General features: G+C 43.2%; 1 pseudogene; it reads left to right on the top strand.

The window, feature by feature from the left end:
- The first annotated feature begins 2,820 nt into the window (after positions 1-2,820).
- On the top strand, positions 2,821-3,710 carry LOC101411949 (activating signal cointegrator 1 complex subunit 2 pseudogene; annotated as a pseudogene).
- Positions 3,711-18,257: the final 14,547 nt, after the last annotated feature.

Genomic DNA, 18,257 nt, shown 5'->3' on the forward strand with positions numbered 1-18,257 from the left:
AGTAGCTTGAACTCCCCAACCAAAAGACGTAGACTGATAGAATGGATAAAAAAATATGAGCATCTATATGCTATCTACAAGAGACTCACCTCATACATAAGGACATAACCAGGTTAAAAGTGAAAGGATGGAAAAAGATATTCCATGCAAACAGTAACCAAAAAAGAACTGGAGTAGCGATACTAATATTGAAGAAAATAAATTTTAAATGCAAAACTGTTATAAGGAATGAAGTAGGTCATTATATATTAATAAAAGGGGCAATTCACCAAGAAAAAATAATTATACTAAATATTTATGCACCTAACCTGAGTGCCTCAAGATACATGCGGCACACACTGGCAAAGGAGAAATAGATTTCTCTGCCGTAATAGTTGGAGAATTCAATATACCACTCTCAGTATTGGAGAGTCTGGATAGAGGATAAACAAAGAAACAGAGAGCTTGAATAATATGAAAAATGAACTAGACCTAACAGATATCTATAGAGCATTGCATGCCAAAGCACCAGGATATGCAGTAACTCAAGTTTTCATGGATCCTTCTCCAAGATAGACCTTACGTTGGGTCAAAAGACAAGTTTCAATAAATTGAAAAATATTGAACTTATACAACACTTTCTCTGATCATAATGGATTGAAGCTGGAAACCAATAATGGACAGAAAAAGGGAAAATTCATAAATACATGGATATTAAACTATACACCCCTAAGTAATCAGTGGATCAAAGAAGAAATTGTGAGAGAATTCAGCAAATATCTTGAGATGAATGAAAATGAGAACACAACATATCAAAACCTATGGGACACTGTAAGGGCAGTGTTGAGAAGGATATTTATAGCCCTCAATCCTTACATTAAAAGAGAAGAAAGAGTTAAAAGTGAAGATCTATCTACATACCTGGAAGAACTAGTAAAAGAACATCAAACAATTAATCCCAAACCAAGCTGAAGGAAAGAAATATTAAAGATGAGAGCAGAAATAAATGAAATCGAGAACAAAACAATAATAGAATCAACAAACCCAAAAGTTTGTTCTTTGATATGATCAACAAAATCGACATAGCCTTAAGTAGACCAACAAAGAAAAAAGAGAGAAGATGCAAATAAATAAAATCAGAAATGAGGGGGGAGGGCATTATCACTGACCCCAGAGAAATAAGGAAGCTCATAAGAGGATAGTATGAACAACTATATGCCAAAAAACTAGACAATGTAGAGGAGATGGACAAATTCCTATAAACACACCAATCACTTACACTGAACCTAGAAGAAATAGCAGACCTCTACAAGTCAATCACAAGTGAAGAATTGAAACAGTCATCAAAAGCCTCCCAAAGATGAAAAGTCCGGTACCAGGTGGCTTCACAGGTGAATTCTACCAAGCATTCAAAGATAATCCAATACCAAATTTGCTCAAGCTCTTCCAAAAAATTGTACAGTAAAGAATGCTACCAAACTCATTTTATGAAGCCAACATAACCCTAAAACCAAAACCAGAGAAAGATACTATGAAAACAGAAACGTATAGACCAATATCTCTAATGAATATAGATGCAAAAATCCTCAACAAAATACTTGCAAACTGAATCTAAAAGCACACTGAAATAATTATACACCATGATCAAGTGGGTTTTATCCCAGATACACAAGGGTTGTTCAAAACAAGAAAATCAGTTAGCGTAATGAGCCACATTAACAAATTGAAGAAGAAAAATCACATGATCCTCTCAATTGATGCAGAAAAAGCATTTGACAAAATACAGTACCCATTCTTGATAAAAACTCTCCAAAAGATAGGCATGCAAGGAAGCTTTCTCAATATGATAAAATGCATATATGAAAAACTTACATGTGGCATTGTACTCAATGGTGAAAGACTAAGCTTTCCCACTGAGATGAGGAACAAGACAAGGATGCCCACTGTCACCAATTTTTTTTTTTCAGTATTGTGCTAGAAGTTATAGCTAGAGAAATTAGATTGGTACAGAAATAAAAGACACCCAAATATGCAAGGGAGAAGTAAAACTTTCCCTATTCATTGATGATATGATTCTATATTTATAAAATCCTAAAAAAAAATCCATGGCAAAGCTACGAAAATTAATAGATGAGTTCAGCAAACTGGTGGGATACAAGATTAATATGCAAAAATCAATAGTGTTTCTATGTATTACTGATGTGCAGTCTAAGGAGGAAATCAGGAAAAAAAATCCCATTTATAATAGTGACTAAAACAATCCAATATTTAGGAATAAACTTAACCAAGGACATAAAGGGCCTGTGTTCAGAAAACAACAAAATACTCCTAAAGGAAACTGAAAAAGACTTAAATAAATGCAAGGACATTGTATGTTCATGGATTGGAAGACTAAATATCATTAAGATATCAATTCTACCCAAAATAACTTAGACACTCAACATAATCCCAATAAAAATCTCAAAAACCTTTTTGCAAAAATGGAAAAGCCAATAACCAAATTTATTTGGAAGGATAAGGGGCTCTAAAGAGCCAAAAATGTCTTGAAAAAGAAAATCAAAGTTGGAGGACACTTCCAGACTTTAAGCATATTACTTAGCTGCAGTGGTAAAAACAGCATGGTACTGGTCTAAAGACAGACACATTGATCAATGGAACCGAATAGAGAACTCAGAAATAGACCCTACATCTACAGTTATGTGATTTTTGACAAAGCTGTTAAGCTCACCAAGCTGGGCCACTCTGTTCAACAAATTGTGCTGGGAGACCATAAACAAAAGAAAGAAAAAGGAGCCCTATCTCACACCTTATACAAAAATTAACTCCAGAAGGGTCACAGCGATGACAGAGTTGGGCCGTCAGTCGTCATCACATCTGGAGGAAGAGGAGTGCTTGGGGGGCTGCTGCCGCTCTGGGTCCCCTGGTGTGCGGCATAGAGCGAGTGAAGGACCTGCTGCCGGACCCGGGTGAGGGCTTCATCCTGGCCTGCCTGGAGCACGACAGCTACGACCCGGAGCAGGTGATCAACAACATCCTGGAAGAGCGGCTGGCCCCTGCCCTCGGCCAGCTGGACCGCAGCCTAGACCCACAGGTGAAGCCAGACCTGACGCCCCGCTGACGTCTCGCCACAACGCCTTCCAGAGCGACGAGCTCGATGTGTTCAGCAGGTCGCAGTAGCCCTGAGCCGGGTGCCCCAGGGCAGGAGCGAGGGGGACACGCGGAGCCTGCTGAGCGGCGGGCGGGCGGTGGGGGCGCCGCGGCAACGCTGCGGCAGTGGTGGAGGAGGTGCCGCTGCCGCCTGGCGAGGGCCTGCCCTCTGGCGGTGACGACTGCGAGGCCGAGTGTGATGACGCGGACGGCGGCAACCAGGTGGGCGCCAGGGATGCCGACTCAGACGACGAGCTCATCCGCCAGGCCCTTCACCGTCCCTCAGGGGCGGTGTCCAGCGAAGGGCAAGAGGATGAGGAGGCCGAGGCCCCCAAGCCCGACCACTTCGTGCACGGCCCTGCGGTGCTGAGGGAAAAGGCAAGGCAGGCGCAGGGCCTCCCTCGCCAGGAGGGGAAACCGACCTGACGGCTCGACGGCGGGGCCCACAGCCCCGGGGCCGAGGGTAGAACCGGGGGACCACCCAGGAGCGCAGGAAGAGGGAAGCCAACAAGGCGACAAGAGCCAACCACAACCGCAGAACCGTGGCGGACCGCGAGAGAAGCGAAGGCGCGACCCCGTCCTGAGGCCGCGGGCACCAGGGCCAGCAGGGCGGTGGCGGCTGGACCGCCAGGCTCCGTCACCATAGCCCCGGCCTCCCCACCACTGGCCCCTGCCGGGGCCCAAGTTCAGCTCGACCCCTCAACCCCCTCAGCTTTGCCGCCCCTAAGAAGCCCGCCTCGTTGTCCACCAGACAGCCAGCCGTGAGCGCCTTCTTGCTGAACACACAGTGCCTTACCTCACAGCCGAGGAGTCCACGGGGCCAGCAAGCAGGCGCCTTCCCCCAGCTGTGCTGGCGGGAAAGGAATGGGGATGGAGCCCCCAGGCAAGCCCCCCTAAGCCTCATGCAGCAAGACACCACTTCCCTTTTTCCCTCGATGGCAGGAAACCTGTAAATTAAAAACATTTAAAAAAAAAAGAAAGAAAAATTAACTCAAAATGGATCAAGGACCTACGTATAAAAGCAACAACCACAAAACTCTCCTAGAAGAAAATGTCGGAAGACATCTTCAAGATTTTTGGTAGGAGGCGTTTCTTAAACCTTACACCCAAAGCACAAACAATAAAAGACAAAATAGATAAGTGGGACCTTCTCAAATTTAAAACTTTTGCACTTCAAAGGCCTTGGTCCAAAGGGTGAAAAGGCATCTGATTCAATGGGAGAAAAATACTTGGAATCATATATCCAATAAGAGTTCAATATCCATGATATACAAAAGAGACCATACAACTCAACAACAACAAAAAGACAAATGACCCAATTAAAAAATGGGCAAAAGAGTTGAAAAGACAACTGTCCAAAGAAGAAATACAAATGGCAAAAAACATGAAAAAATGTTCCACATCGCTAGTGATGAGGGAAATGCTAATCAAAACTACAATGAGATATCGTTGCACACGATTAGACTGGCCACTATTAAAAATTGGGCAACTGGCGGCGGACTTGGCCCAGTGGTTAGGGCGTCCGTCTACCACATGGGAGGTCCGCGGTTCAAACCCCGGGACTCCTTGACCCGTGTGCAGCTGGCCCATGCACAGTGCTGATGCGCTCAAGGAGTGCCCTGCCACACAGGGGTGTCCCCGGCGTAGGGGAGCCCCACACGCAGGGAGTGCACCCCGTAGGGAGAGCCGCCCAGTGCGAAAGAAAATGCAGCCTGCCTAGGAATGGTGCCGCACACACGGAGAGCTGACACAACAAGATATGCAACAAAAAGAAACACAGATTCCTGTGCTGCTGACAACAACAAGCGGATGAAGACAGCAAATGGACAGAGAACATACAACTGGGGTGGGGGGAAAGGGGAGAGAAATAAATAAATAAATAAATCTTTTTTAAAAAATTGGGTAACTATAAACGTTGGAAAGGATGTGGAGAGATAGGAATGTGTATTCACTGTTGGTGGGGATGTAGAATGGTACAGCCACTGTGGAGAACTGTTTGGCAGTTCCTAAAGGAAGTTGAATATAGACTTGCCATGTTACCCGATAATACCCAGAATAACTAAGAGCAGGGACACAAATTAACATCTGCACACCAATGTTCATAGCAGTGTTATTCACTATTGCCAGAAGTTGGAAACAACCCAGGCATCCATTAACTGGTGAATGAATAAACAAATTGTGGTGTATACACACAATGGAATATTATGCAGTGTTAAAAAGAAATGACGCTGTGAAGCATATTACTACCTGGTTGAATCTGGAGGACATTATATTGAGTGAAGCAAAGCAGACACAAAAGGATAAGTACTGTATGATTGCACTATTATGAACTAATTATATTATGTAAACTCATGGAATTAATAATTAGAATATAGATCACCAGAAATTTCAATGAGACTAGAGAATAGAAAGCTGAGGGTTAATCTGTGCAGATGTAAAAAGTTTTTACATCTTTAGAAATGAACAGAAATGGTGAAAGCACATCATGTTTGTACCTAACAGAGTTAATTATATGAGTATGACAGTGGTTAAAGATAAGTCTAAAGTCATGTATATTTCTAGAAGATAAGATAAAAACTGTAACTTGGAACTGTATAACATAGTGAAACCTCATATAAAATACAAATTTGGGTGATATTGCATATATAAGACTGTTTTTATAAAATATAAATACAAATAAACTAGACAGAAGTAAACAGAATAGCAGCTATGTACTGTAGGCAAGCATAGAGATTGAGAAGGGATGAGTTTTGTTTGTTTGTTAGGTTGGTTGGTTTTTGTTTAGTAGTTGTAGTACTAGAATAATGAAAATCCTCTAAAATGATTGAAGTAATGAATGCACAATTATGAGATTATATTAGATACCAATGATTGTACACTTTGGATGGATTTATGCTTTATTAATATGTATCAGTAAAATTGATTTGTTAGTAATCATAGTAGATTGTTGTAATCTTTAAGTATGAGCAAAGTACTCAGCTACGTTAAATGGAGTTTTAACCAAATGTATAGATTGAACCATGCAATTCAATTTCATACAGTTCAGTCTCGAAATTTCAGAGCCGAAAGGAAGTGTGGCCATGATAGTTCACTAATCCAGTTCTGATGTAGGTTTTTCCCTCTTTTGTAGAGAGCTCAGTCAATAAATTAATAAGCTGCTACACTCAGAATTTTAGTCTAATAAAGAGTTGGAGAAACTAAGCAAGATTTAAAGATACCCAAACTTTCTGAAGTTTTGATAAACAGCTTTTTAAAATTTTTAATGTTTTGCTGTTTCCTTTAGGGAAAAGAAACATTTGAGATATAGGAGGGATGCAATGAATATTCTTTAAACATGTTTTTGTAGTGAGCTAAAATTTGTTTTGAGAATTTTTATAATATTTACCTTAAAATTCATGGAAATATCTTGGTATCTTGGGAAACTGGAATTGGAGATTGCTGATTGAACAGATAGTGGCTTGATTATTCAAACTCTGCCTAATCCCGAATGAATCTGAGGTGGTTCACAAAAATGCATACAATACAAAAGGAAAGTAAATAAATAAGGATACTGAGGAGATAAGAGAATGAGAAACATTGACAATTGCAAGAAAATGGGATTCAGAGTATCCACTATTACCGTCTTCATTTTTCAGTGATTTTCAAACTTGGCTCCACCTTGGGATCAACTGGAAGCTTTAAAAAAAAATACCACTGCCTGGATCAACTCCAGTCCAGACTTATCAGAATTCTGAGAGTGGAAACTAGCACTTTTAGAAAATTATGTGTTACTCTAATATGCAACCAGGATTAAGAATCATTACCCTATACTAAAAACAATCATTTGAACAAAAATCTTGTGTTCTAGTGTTCTCTCCTTTTAAATCTAAAGAAAATTAACGAGATTACACAGCAACCCATTCTTACATCATTACTTTGCTTAAATGAAGTTGATTTTAATTCTTTTCAGGAAAAATGTATTGGTTATTTCCTTGTTTTCAAGAGGCTTACGTTCTTGTGGAAGCAGAAAGAGAAAAACTAGTCCAAGAAGCAGAAGAAAGAAGTGCTCACTAGTGGCACAAATACCACAGGAGAAAAGAGAAGTCCTTTGTTATAACCGAAGAGGAGGGTGTAGAAATCACAAAAGATTTCATGGAGGAGGTGGCATTTGTTCTGGCCTTGGGAGGTGAGAGTTTAGTAGAAGATGGAGCCAAATGCCCTTGTGGCTTAAGGTAAGAGTGAGCAGAGGCTGAGAACTGCTCATGAATGCAGGGAGTTAACAGACAGGAGAGCAGACCCAAAGACATAAAGATGGGAGGTGGCTAAATAATTTCATTCTTGAATAGTTCTCATGTCACATTTCTTAAATGATATTTTTTCAATGCAGCAGGAAGAAATTCCCTATGTAACTACTCAGAAGTTAAATTTGTGGTATTATCTATCTGGGGCAGGTTAATTAATTGAATTATTACTTTGTTCTTGCCCTTCCTAAGTGTTTCCTGTCTCCCTTTATTGAGGCAGATCGCGAGGCTCTTTGGTTCCTTGAAGTCTTTGCAGTAAAAATTTGAGTAGAATGAGAGGCAGAACCCTGAAGTAGTTTATCTCTGGAAAAGACTTAATCATTGAGGTTTTCCTGGGGCTTTGATGGTGAGGGGAGAGGAAGTCTTTGAGAGGGCACAGGGATTTGAAGCACAGGGCCATTTATGACTCAGAGCCAGTGGACGTCTCAGGAAGGTGACCTCAGCATGGGGATTCCCGCATGAGCTGAAATTCTCTAACCTATGTGGGCAGGGACACAGTGAGTCAGGGAACTTTAAGGGGCCACAGCATGCTAAAACCATGAACAAGTCAGTAGCATGAGTTAGCAGCCTAACCCCATTTCCAGGCGTGACATCAACCACTGAGATTCTAGCATACCCAAGGGAAGAGGAGCGGGAGGAGTGTACGTAAAAATGGAGATAAAATTCCCTATCACCCTAAAGGATGATAAAAGGGAAATAGTGCTTACATACTCAAGGTTTTGGACACAAATTTGTATATGCGTATTCTTGGTCTAAAAGTCAATGGCAAATACCTTGGGCTGAAGAGGGTGAGGGAGAGGTTGAATCAGCTAGATTTTTGCCTTCAGTTATTGTAACAGAATAAAACTATCATGTGTTGTATACTAATTAAGCACAAGATACCTCATTTTATCATTGCAGCAGTTCTATAAAATAAGAACTAGGTTTAAACAGATGAAGCCAGACCAGTCAACTTGGTACAGTCACTTGACAAGTATGTGGGAGGCCTGGATTCAACCTTAGGCCAATATCACAAAAGCCTGTTTTCTTAGTTTCTTTCTTATGTCCCCTCCTCCCCTTCCCCAGATTCTTTATTCTCTGCTGCTCTTTAGTCCACATTAATAGACCAAGGGATAGGGATATTGTCAGTGGAGGACTTATTCTGTTCTTTCCTTTCTGATAATGTGGAAAACTCTGATAAAAAGGGCTGAACTAATTCAGATCCCAATTATACTGTACTCTTTTTAAAGATTACCGGAAGAGTTGATTCTTCACTAATACCCTGTCCAGTATTCCTGTATATCTCTGCATATTTTTTCCTTTTCCTATGATTGCAAATTTCTCTCCGGCAATGACTACTTGCCACTTATATTCACTGTGGTCTGATAAAGGGCTCTCATAACTTTAAAGTAAGAAATTCCCCCAAAGTAACCTTCGAAGAAGCCATTCAAAATCAAATGCTTATAGATCTCTTTTTCACTACTCCTTATCTTAAATATTTGAGAAAGAAATCCTTTTGCCACATATTCATTAGAAAAGAAAAATGGATTACACTTTTCCATATGTGAGACAGGATTTTTAATGAAATTTGAGATATTCTGGTACTTTATGTATTTGCTACTTTGCTGGGTCATAGTAGTATTGTTTCCTGACAATTTGTTCAGTAGTATCAAGAGGCCAGTGGGAAGTAGAATTAAAGAGGGGAATAAATTCCTAAATGATTTGTGTTGAAGAGTGGCTTTTCCATACACCCAGTTCACAATGGAGACCCTCTTGGTATGGTTCCTAAACTATTTTCTGGTGTGCAAGACTATATTCCTCTAATAGGGTGTGTTTTGAAAGTGACAGAGATAGGGTAGATATGTCCGTTCTGGTACATTCTTAAAAGAGGAAGAGAAGAAGGGAGGGAGGGTGAGAGAAAATGGATCTCATGAGGTATGATCCCAGAAGGAGTGCTTCAACCCTCTATTCTAGGTGATGAGATTTAGAGTAAGCTTTATTTCCCACTTAATGTTATTCTTTAGTATTCAAATATATAATATGAGGGAACATTTATCATTTTTATAACTTTTAAAAGAAAACATTGAATAAGAGGTAAAGAAATAACCCTACAGGACATTTGAAAAGAAAGGGAAAACTACAACTATTATTGAGAAATAAAAAACATAACCTTGCAAAAATATCTAAAGAGACATTCCTGCCCCCGCTTCTGTAAATCAGCCTGTGAGAACATGGCCTTCACAGGAGAATATCAAACAAATGACTCCTGCTACCTGCTTCTGTAATCTAACAAACCACTCAGCCTGCAAAAGCATGGCCTTGCACCTGCATTCTGCTTCTGTTACCCTGCTTGCAAAATTTTGCCTAACAATGCTTTAGCCAATGAGCAAAAGTCATGCTGATCCCACATAAGATCCTATAAAACCTATGAAAACTGAAAACGGGGGCTCAGAATTTGGAGATTTATTCTCCTCTGGGCCCGTGCATAATAAATCTATTCCTCCGCCTCTCTGAGTGCTATCTTGGGTTTCTTCTGCAGTTCAGAACTCCTGGCTTTGTTGCAACATTTGGTTCCCTGACCAGGAAACCCAATTAAGCAGGTCCTTTGAGCCTCCAGTTTGGGATTGGTGGGTGTGACTGGCGGAGATCTCCACACATGAACAAGGCAGCACCTGCTGTCCCCTTGATGGGGCCTCCTTCAGGGAAAGGATCCCTGTGGGCCGCATCTTCCAATCCGGCCTGACTCAGTGAAGAGGTGGATTGAACAACATCAGAAGATGCCAGAAAGGTAAGGCCCCAGGGTTCTGAGTCTCAGTCAGGCCCATCTCTGGATGGAAGGGAGGCTGATCACCTCCCAGAATCTTGAGATTCAAGATTCCAGGATAGGATAGTCCCTTGGGTGGGACTGTGTAACCTCTGAGTGATTGTGTGAATGAATGGGGACTGCAGAGGCTTGCCTCTGCTGATTCAGATTGTGGCTCCACTGCTTGTGCTATGGAGTCTGAGTGGGCCCCAACCTGCACTCTGAAGCTATGTCATATGGCATAACAGCTAATCTGGACTCTACACAGATACCTTAGCTAAGACAAGCCTAAGTTCTCACAAGAGATGTGGACAGGCAGGTGTCTCAGTGGCCTTGTGAAAGGCACCCCTCCATTGTTTGTCTTGCGACACTGGTTCAGGGATGGGATCATCACAATCCAAACTCACAGTCTTGGTCAACACAGCTTTCATCACCCAGGCTGTGCCAGACATCAGACAGAACCTTCAGAAGCTAGATGGGTTCACAGGGATGAACATCTTCCAGCTCCTTGAAGTTGCAAACAAAGTATTCATCAATTGGGACAAAACTGCTGAAAGGGAAGTGAAAAAGCAAATGAAACATTAGGTCTCCCTGTTAGCAGCAGTCTGAGGGAATCCAGACCTGACCAATCAAGGAGGTCCACCCCAAAAAGGTGGGGGGGGGGGGAATACCTACAAGAGAGCACCCTTGGCGAGAGATCAATGTGCCTACTGTAAAGAAACTGGACACTGGAAGAACGAATGTCTGCAAAAAGGCCAGACTAACAAGGGAAATGCTCTCAGATGACAATACTGGCCTGAGCCCCAAGATCACCTGATTGGGCTAGCAGGACTCAACCCTGAATGGGGGTGCCCAGGCTCACTACAACTCAGCCCCCATGAGCCCATGGTCAAAGTAAATATCAGGGGCCAACCAATGACTTTTATGGTAGATACTGGAGCTGAATATGCAGTAGTAACCACACCAATTGCCCCCTTTAGTGGAAAGATGGCTAACATCATAGGGGCAACTGGAAATCAGTCCAGCCAGCAGCCTTTCTGACCAGTCCAGAACCTGCCAGTTGGATGGCCATGAAGTTACCCACAAATTTCTGTATCTACCTGAGTGCCCAGTTCCCCTGCTGGGCAGGGACCCTTCTAACTGATCTGGGAGCCCAGATCACCTTTAGACCTCGGGTCAACAAGTTTAAACCTTGGGACCAGCCTCACCCTCCTTGTCACCATTCCCTGGAGTGAGGAATGGAGACTGCATAAAGAAGAAACTTCAAGTCAAGATTGGGAGAAGCTATTAGAACTGTACCCTTAGGTCTGGGTTGAAAGAAATTCACCAGGAATGGCCTGGAACCATACCCTTCTCATCATAGACCTAAAACCTGGGACCACCCTTGTCCAACAAAGACAATACCTGATCCCTGTGAGGCACAGTTGGGCAAGGTGGAACACATAAAGTGCCTAAGAAAAGAAGGGATCTTAACTGAATGCTAGTTGCCCTGGGGCACTTCACGACTGCCAGTACAAAACCTGATGGGAAGGGATATCAACCTCTCTGAGATTTGTAGGTCATCAACAATGCTGCAATCACCATGCACCGTAGTTCCTAACCCATACACCTTAATGGGGCAATTACCACCTGGGGCCACCTGGTTTACTTGTCTGGATTTAAAGGACATTTTTTTTCCAGAGCCAGTCTCTATTAGATTTTGAATGAGAGAATCCCAGGACTCAACCAAAGACTCAACTAACTTGGACTCGACTCCTGTAAGGCTTCAAAAACTCCCCCACCCTTTTCAGAGAAGCCCTGGTGGTGGATCTGGTTTCCTATCCATGGGAAAACTTAATTTATACTCTCCTTCAGTATGTAGATAACCCCTTGTTGGCTAGTGAGACAGAAGGAAATTGCTGGGAGGGAACTCAGACTCTTCTACAACTTCTGGTGCAAACTGGCTATAAAGTGTCTTGGAAAAATGCTCAGATTTGCCAGCAACAAGTTAGGTATCTATGGTTCATCATCTCAATAGGGCACCAGACACTAGAACCAGAATGAAAGAAGATAATTTGCACTATCCCAATACCTACCACTAGAAGAAAGCTCCATGAATTTCTGGGGATAGCAGGATTCTGTTGCTTCTGGATCCCTGGTTTTGCAGCTATGGCTAAACCCCTTTATGAAGTCCTCATGGGCCTGGAAAAAGAACCCTTGTCTGGAGTATAACCCAACAGAAAGCCTTTGAAGAAATTTAAAAACAGCCCAGCAGGGCCCCTGCCTCAGGCCTTCCGGATGTATCCAGAACTTTAGCCTGTTTGCATGGGAGAAGAACAAGGTGGAGGTCCTCACTCAAATAGTTGGCCCTTGGCAGAGACCTAATCCCTATCTATCAAAACAGTTGGATCCTGTAGCTGCTGGATGGTCTCCCTGCCTGAGGGCTTTAGCAGCAACAATAGCCCTTGTCAAAGAAGCTGACAAGCTCACTCTTGGGAAAGCCATTCATGTCATGGTACTGCATGTCATCACCACTTTAATGAACTCATACAGTCACTGTTGGCTATCCAACCCCAGGCTTACTCATTACCAAGGCCTGCTTTGTGAAAACCCTCAGGATAACAATGGAAATCATGTGCACCCTGAATCCTGCCACTTTCATGCCAACTGAAAGAGGAACTCCTGAATACGACTGTGCAGAAGTAACAGAAGACGTATATGCCAGTCACCCCGACCTCCAGAACAGGCCACTTCCTTGCCCAGATCAAACCCTACTCACAGACGGCAGCAGTTTTATCAGAGATGGAGAGAGGCTTGCTCGATATGCAGTCACCATGGCTGAACAAGTAGTAGAAGCAGCTCCCCTATCTAAAGGGTGGTCTACACAGTGAGCAGAACTCTGGGGGCTAATTCAGACCCTACAACTGGTTGCCCGGGAAACGGTAAACATTTACAGACTCAGAGTATGCATTCACTACTATACATATCCATGGAGCAATTTATAAGGAGAGGGAACTCCTAACTGCAGGGAGAAAATAAATAAAAAAGAAGAAATCTTTCAACTATTGGGAGCAGTCTGGAAACCAAGTCGGGTCACCATCACCCCCTGTCGGGGGACATCAGAAGGGAACAATTGCAATTACTAAAGGAGATACACTAGCCCATGAAGTGGCTTGACAGGCAGCCAAGAAAGCCCTCAAACTGCAAGCCCAGCCACTGGTGCCTCATCTGTCCCTTTTAGGGCAACATATGGAAAAACTAAACTATACCCAGGAGGAACAGGAGTGGGCAAAGAGAGAAGGAGGACACCAGACCCCAGAGGGAAACTGGCTACTCCTGGATGGCCGAATCTTCATCCCAAAGGAGGCCACCTACACCCTTTTCAACAATATCACCAGTTCACCCACCTGGGAAAGACTGCTTTTGGAGCCATGCTCAGGAAATATTACTACATTGCCCAGATGACCTCACTCTGTACCACCGTTAGCAACTGATGCCAAGCCTGCACTAAAAAAAACCCTCCCAAGGTCCCAGTCCCCAGCCAGCATCAACACACAGGAACTGCTCCTTTTGAAGACTTAACAATAGACTTCACAGAAATAAAATAAAATCGAGGGTATAGATACTTACTAATAATAATGTGCACCTTCTCAGGCTGGGTCAAAGCCTTTCCCATCCACACTGAAAAAGCAAGAGAAGTTACTAAAGCTTTGCTCCAAGAAATATTTCCCCAGCGTGGGATACCCTTATCCATAGGCAGCAACAATGTCCAGCTTTCATAGCAGCCATCTTCCAAGAGTTAGCAAAAATGTTAGGAATTAAATGGAAACTTACACAGCATATAAGCCCCAGAGCTCAGGGAAAATGAAATGCATGAATTGAGCCCTCAAAACCACCCTAGCCAAGTGGATAGATCTGCTCTCATTAGCCCTCCATAGAGTCAGATGCACCCCTGAGCCCTCAGACTATTCACCTTTTGAAATTCTGTTTGATGACCACCCCCAATTATTCAAAAACTCAAGGGGAATCTCAGGCTCCTAGGAGAGATTGGCCAGGATTCTACCCCCCAGCAGTTGGAAAAAGCCCTGGCCCAAATACTCATGCTTCCTGTTTCAGGATCCCATCCCATTAGGCTACCCAGTACACCCACACTTACCTGGAGACCTAGTTTGGGTTAAAAAGTGAAAGAAGGAGCCCCTCCAGCCCACCTGGATGGGCCCACATGCTGTTTTTCTTGTAACCCCACTGCTCTCAACGTTTCAGGTATTGTCCCTTAGATTCATCATACTAGAGTTAAAAGGGCACACTCCAGTGAAAAACAGGGTGACTAGATGACTCACCTGGTATCTGACTGTCCCTTGAAAACCCAAATTGCCCAGAGCCACCAAGAATCACCATCACCTGACTAGATGGACATCTGTTTCCTGTGGTTCCTACTCCTCTTCAGACTGCTTGGCTTACTGTTTGAGGCTGCACTAGCAGCTACAGCTCCCAGAGACTGGAGTGTAGCTGAAAGGATACTAATCTTAATAACATACTTATGTCTTGTAGGATGCTTTGCTACTTTAAGTTGTTTTTCTTTACTTGGCTTGGGGCCACTGCCAACCCCTACCCCCGCTGTACCGGGTGCTACAAGGCCATCATATTCACCACTATACAGAGGCTAAAGCAGCTCAAGGGAAAATGGTCTCCTGCCCCTGCCTTTAATTATTACACCTATGTGCCAGCAAGATGTTATGATATCCGAGCTATTACCCTATGTTCAGAAAATGGGCAAAAGTTCTGGACAGGCTCAATGAAACATTGGGGCTATTGCAAAAACCTGGGGTAACCAAGGGAGACTGTATGCTGGACCCATCTCCCATGAGTAAGCATGTCCAATGGGGGAGGAGTGTAGGACCAAGCCCAGGAAAAGTTCTTAGGTCTATGCCAAATTCATCCAACTGGTCCAAAGCCCCAAATATCAGTGGGTAAACCTCACAGGATTCCACCAACTTATTCAACTCATAGCCCCCATTTGGCAGGTGGAGCGGCTAGTCAATATCACTTATACCCTCCTCCTTAATGCTTGCCCAGATGCCAACATCTGTTGGTTGTACCTGCCCCTCCTGAGGAAAGCCTTTATAGGCACCCCATCTCCTCTGGGCAGGACCCCCAACCAAACCTTAACTGAAATTAAAAATAAAATTGCCCCTATTGGCCCCATGGCCCTCAACATCCAGCTAATTCTCTCAGAAGGCAATAAAAACAATATAACCTGCTATCTGGGTAAAACTTCTGATCTAACATCAGAAATGGTTGGAACTGCATGCCTATGTACTGCCAATAAAACCCTAGCAAACAACTTGACCTGGTGTAGGCTCCCAGGATTGTTCTTCCTGTGCAGAAACACTGTGTTTAGATGCTTAGAAGCCAATTAGGGAGTGGCTCATGGTGTTCTTAACACCAGAAGTGTCAGTATACACCAAAAATGAGCTAGAGCAAGCCCTAAACCTGTACCAATGGCAGGCCAAATGAGCTCTGCTCAGCACCACCCTTTTAGGACCAGGTATAGTCAAGGGCCTAGGAACTGGGCTGGGAGGATACGGTTCTTCCTTTGACTTTTATTACAAACTCTCCTGAGAATTAAATGAGGACATTGAAAGAGTTCCTGACTCCCTAGTCTCCCTCCAGAGCCAAGCCAACTCACTAGCCATGGTAGCCCTGCAAAACAGGACAGCCTTAAACCTACTGACAGCAGAAAAATGAGGAACATGCATCATCCTTGGGGAAGAATGCTGTTACTACCTCAGCCAATCAGGAATAGTCTATACCAAAGTAAAAGAGTTTAGACTGGATTCAGAAAAGAAAAAGGGAATTAGAGGAGTCATGGAGCTAGAATCTGGGACAATGGTCCTCTTGGCTCCTGCCCCTAGCAGGTCCCCTGATCACTTTACTCATGTTAGTCACATTTGGCCCCTGCATAGTCAATGCCCTTATCAGGTTCATTGAAACAACAGTAACCCTGAGAGCAACAGCAAGAGTTCTGACCCTAAGAGAATATAAGCCACTTAGCATGAATGATACCCTATAAAAAATCTTAGGGTAAAGGGGAACTGTTGATAAATAAAAAGCATAACCTTGCAAAAATATCTAACGAGTCACTCCTGCCCCCATTTCTGTAAATCAGCCTGTGAGAACATGACCTTCACAGGAGAATATCAAATGAACAACTCCTGCCCCTGCTTCTGTAATCTAACAAACTACCCCTGCCCCCTGCTTTGGTAAATCAACCTGCAAAAGCATGGCCTTGCACCAGCATTCTGCTTCTATAAACTTGCTTGCAAATTTCACCTAGCAATGTGTTAGTCAAAGAGCAAAAGTCATGCTGATCCCACATAAAATCCTATATAAATCTATGAAAACTGAAAAATGGGGCTCCAAATTTGGAGATTTACTCTCCTCTGGGCCCGCATATAATAAATCTGTTCTTCCACCTCTCTGAGTGCTGTCTTGGGTTTCTTTTGCAGTTCAGAACTCCTGGCTTTGCTTGAAATGTCATTAAATAATAGCAAAAATGGTATAAAATTCTATAAGCCACAGGCAATTCCTCTGAGTATCTTTGAATTGGGAAGGGGGTGACTGTATCTGTATTCAAGTTGGTAACAGAGGAAACAGATGGACAAGTGTGTGCCAGGGCAGAACTGACTTAAAGTTCTTCAAGAAACTGGAGAGAACTGAATACTCAGCTCCCTGACCCTTTACATTAGTTTCATCCTCGTAAGGAATGGCACTCCCTAACTGAGTTTGACCTTCACAGCCTGACAGGGCTCAGCGGCATGTGCATTTGAGTTCAGGGGCTTGCTGTTTCCATCCCTCCTCTCCTCCTCTTCCAAAGTAGGAAATATCTTTTTTATTTTCATATTTTAAATAACCAAAATACATTTATAGGTCTGTGTTTTTCCTGATAGAGAAAAGAGTAGCAAGGAATTTAGAATTGAGGTCAGAGACACATTGATGGGAAAACATCATGCTATGGGAGTCATCGGGGATCTATCCACAAGCTGGTCTGGTGGCTGCTGCTCTTTATCCACACGGGGCATCTTCTACCCATTCCTGCTCCTTCAGGGAGTGGTGGCAGCTTATCTGACAGATAACTAGGTTGTTTTGTTATAAGGAGCTTCATTTCCTGAGGATGAATTATGGAGAATTTTTTTCTTTTTGTTGTTTTAAAATAGGACTGTCTTATCTGAGAATGTGTTTATTAAGTTTTCATGTATTGCCTCATTTCTAGTGCTACACATTTGGTATGTACAAATTGCCTTCTAGAAGACAGCTTTCAGTACTTGGGGAAGTGGCTCCAGAACTCCACCAAGAAGATTATGTAGTCCAGAGGGAATGGGCCTGAGGGTCGGCCTGGGGGGTGGAAGAGTAAAGGATTGTTTAGATCAAGTTTTAAGACAGCAGGGCCCCTGGAGAGGCCCTTGATCAGGCCCACTTTTCTTCCTGTTTCGCCTCCTAGCTGGACATGAAGTTCTCTTATCCACTAACCTCCATTTCCCAGTTAACATTCTCCCAGTAGGCCTGCCCATTACATCATTTTGCTGGTTGAATGTTAGCTTACCTGGGCCAAGCAACCAGAAACATATTCCCTCAGTGTCACTATGCTGGAGTGAGCCACTTTGGTGGTGGTAGATGCAGTCAATTCAACCAAAGGACCATTTAACAGGTATCTGCTGTGTTCAGTGGCCCTGAGATGATATTCCCCAAAATTCAGAGATTAAAGCATGGTTTCTGCCCTTGGGTAATTTGGGACCTATCTGGAGACAAAGTGATTATTCCAAATAACTATGGTAAGTGGGGCAGGAGGGATGCACCAATGTCATATGGGGTGGGGGACAGAAGTCAGAGCATCCCTCCACACACCTTCAAGTGAGCTCCTAAGAAGGCAGGATCCTCACTTCATCCTCTCTGCACCCCAGTGCCTAGTGCATGTCTGGCACACAGTGGATGCTTTGATGGAGTGTGCCACATCATTATCTAGAAGTGATAATGCAGTTGTGTGACTCTGAAAGGGCTTCATAGTCACACAAAGAGCTGCTAGGGAGATG

Source organism: Dasypus novemcinctus, chromosome 5 (assembly GCF_030445035.2).
Source record: "Dasypus novemcinctus isolate mDasNov1 chromosome 5, mDasNov1.1.hap2, whole genome shotgun sequence".
In the NCBI taxonomy this organism is placed as follows: Eukaryota; Metazoa; Chordata; class Mammalia; order Cingulata; family Dasypodidae; genus Dasypus; species Dasypus novemcinctus.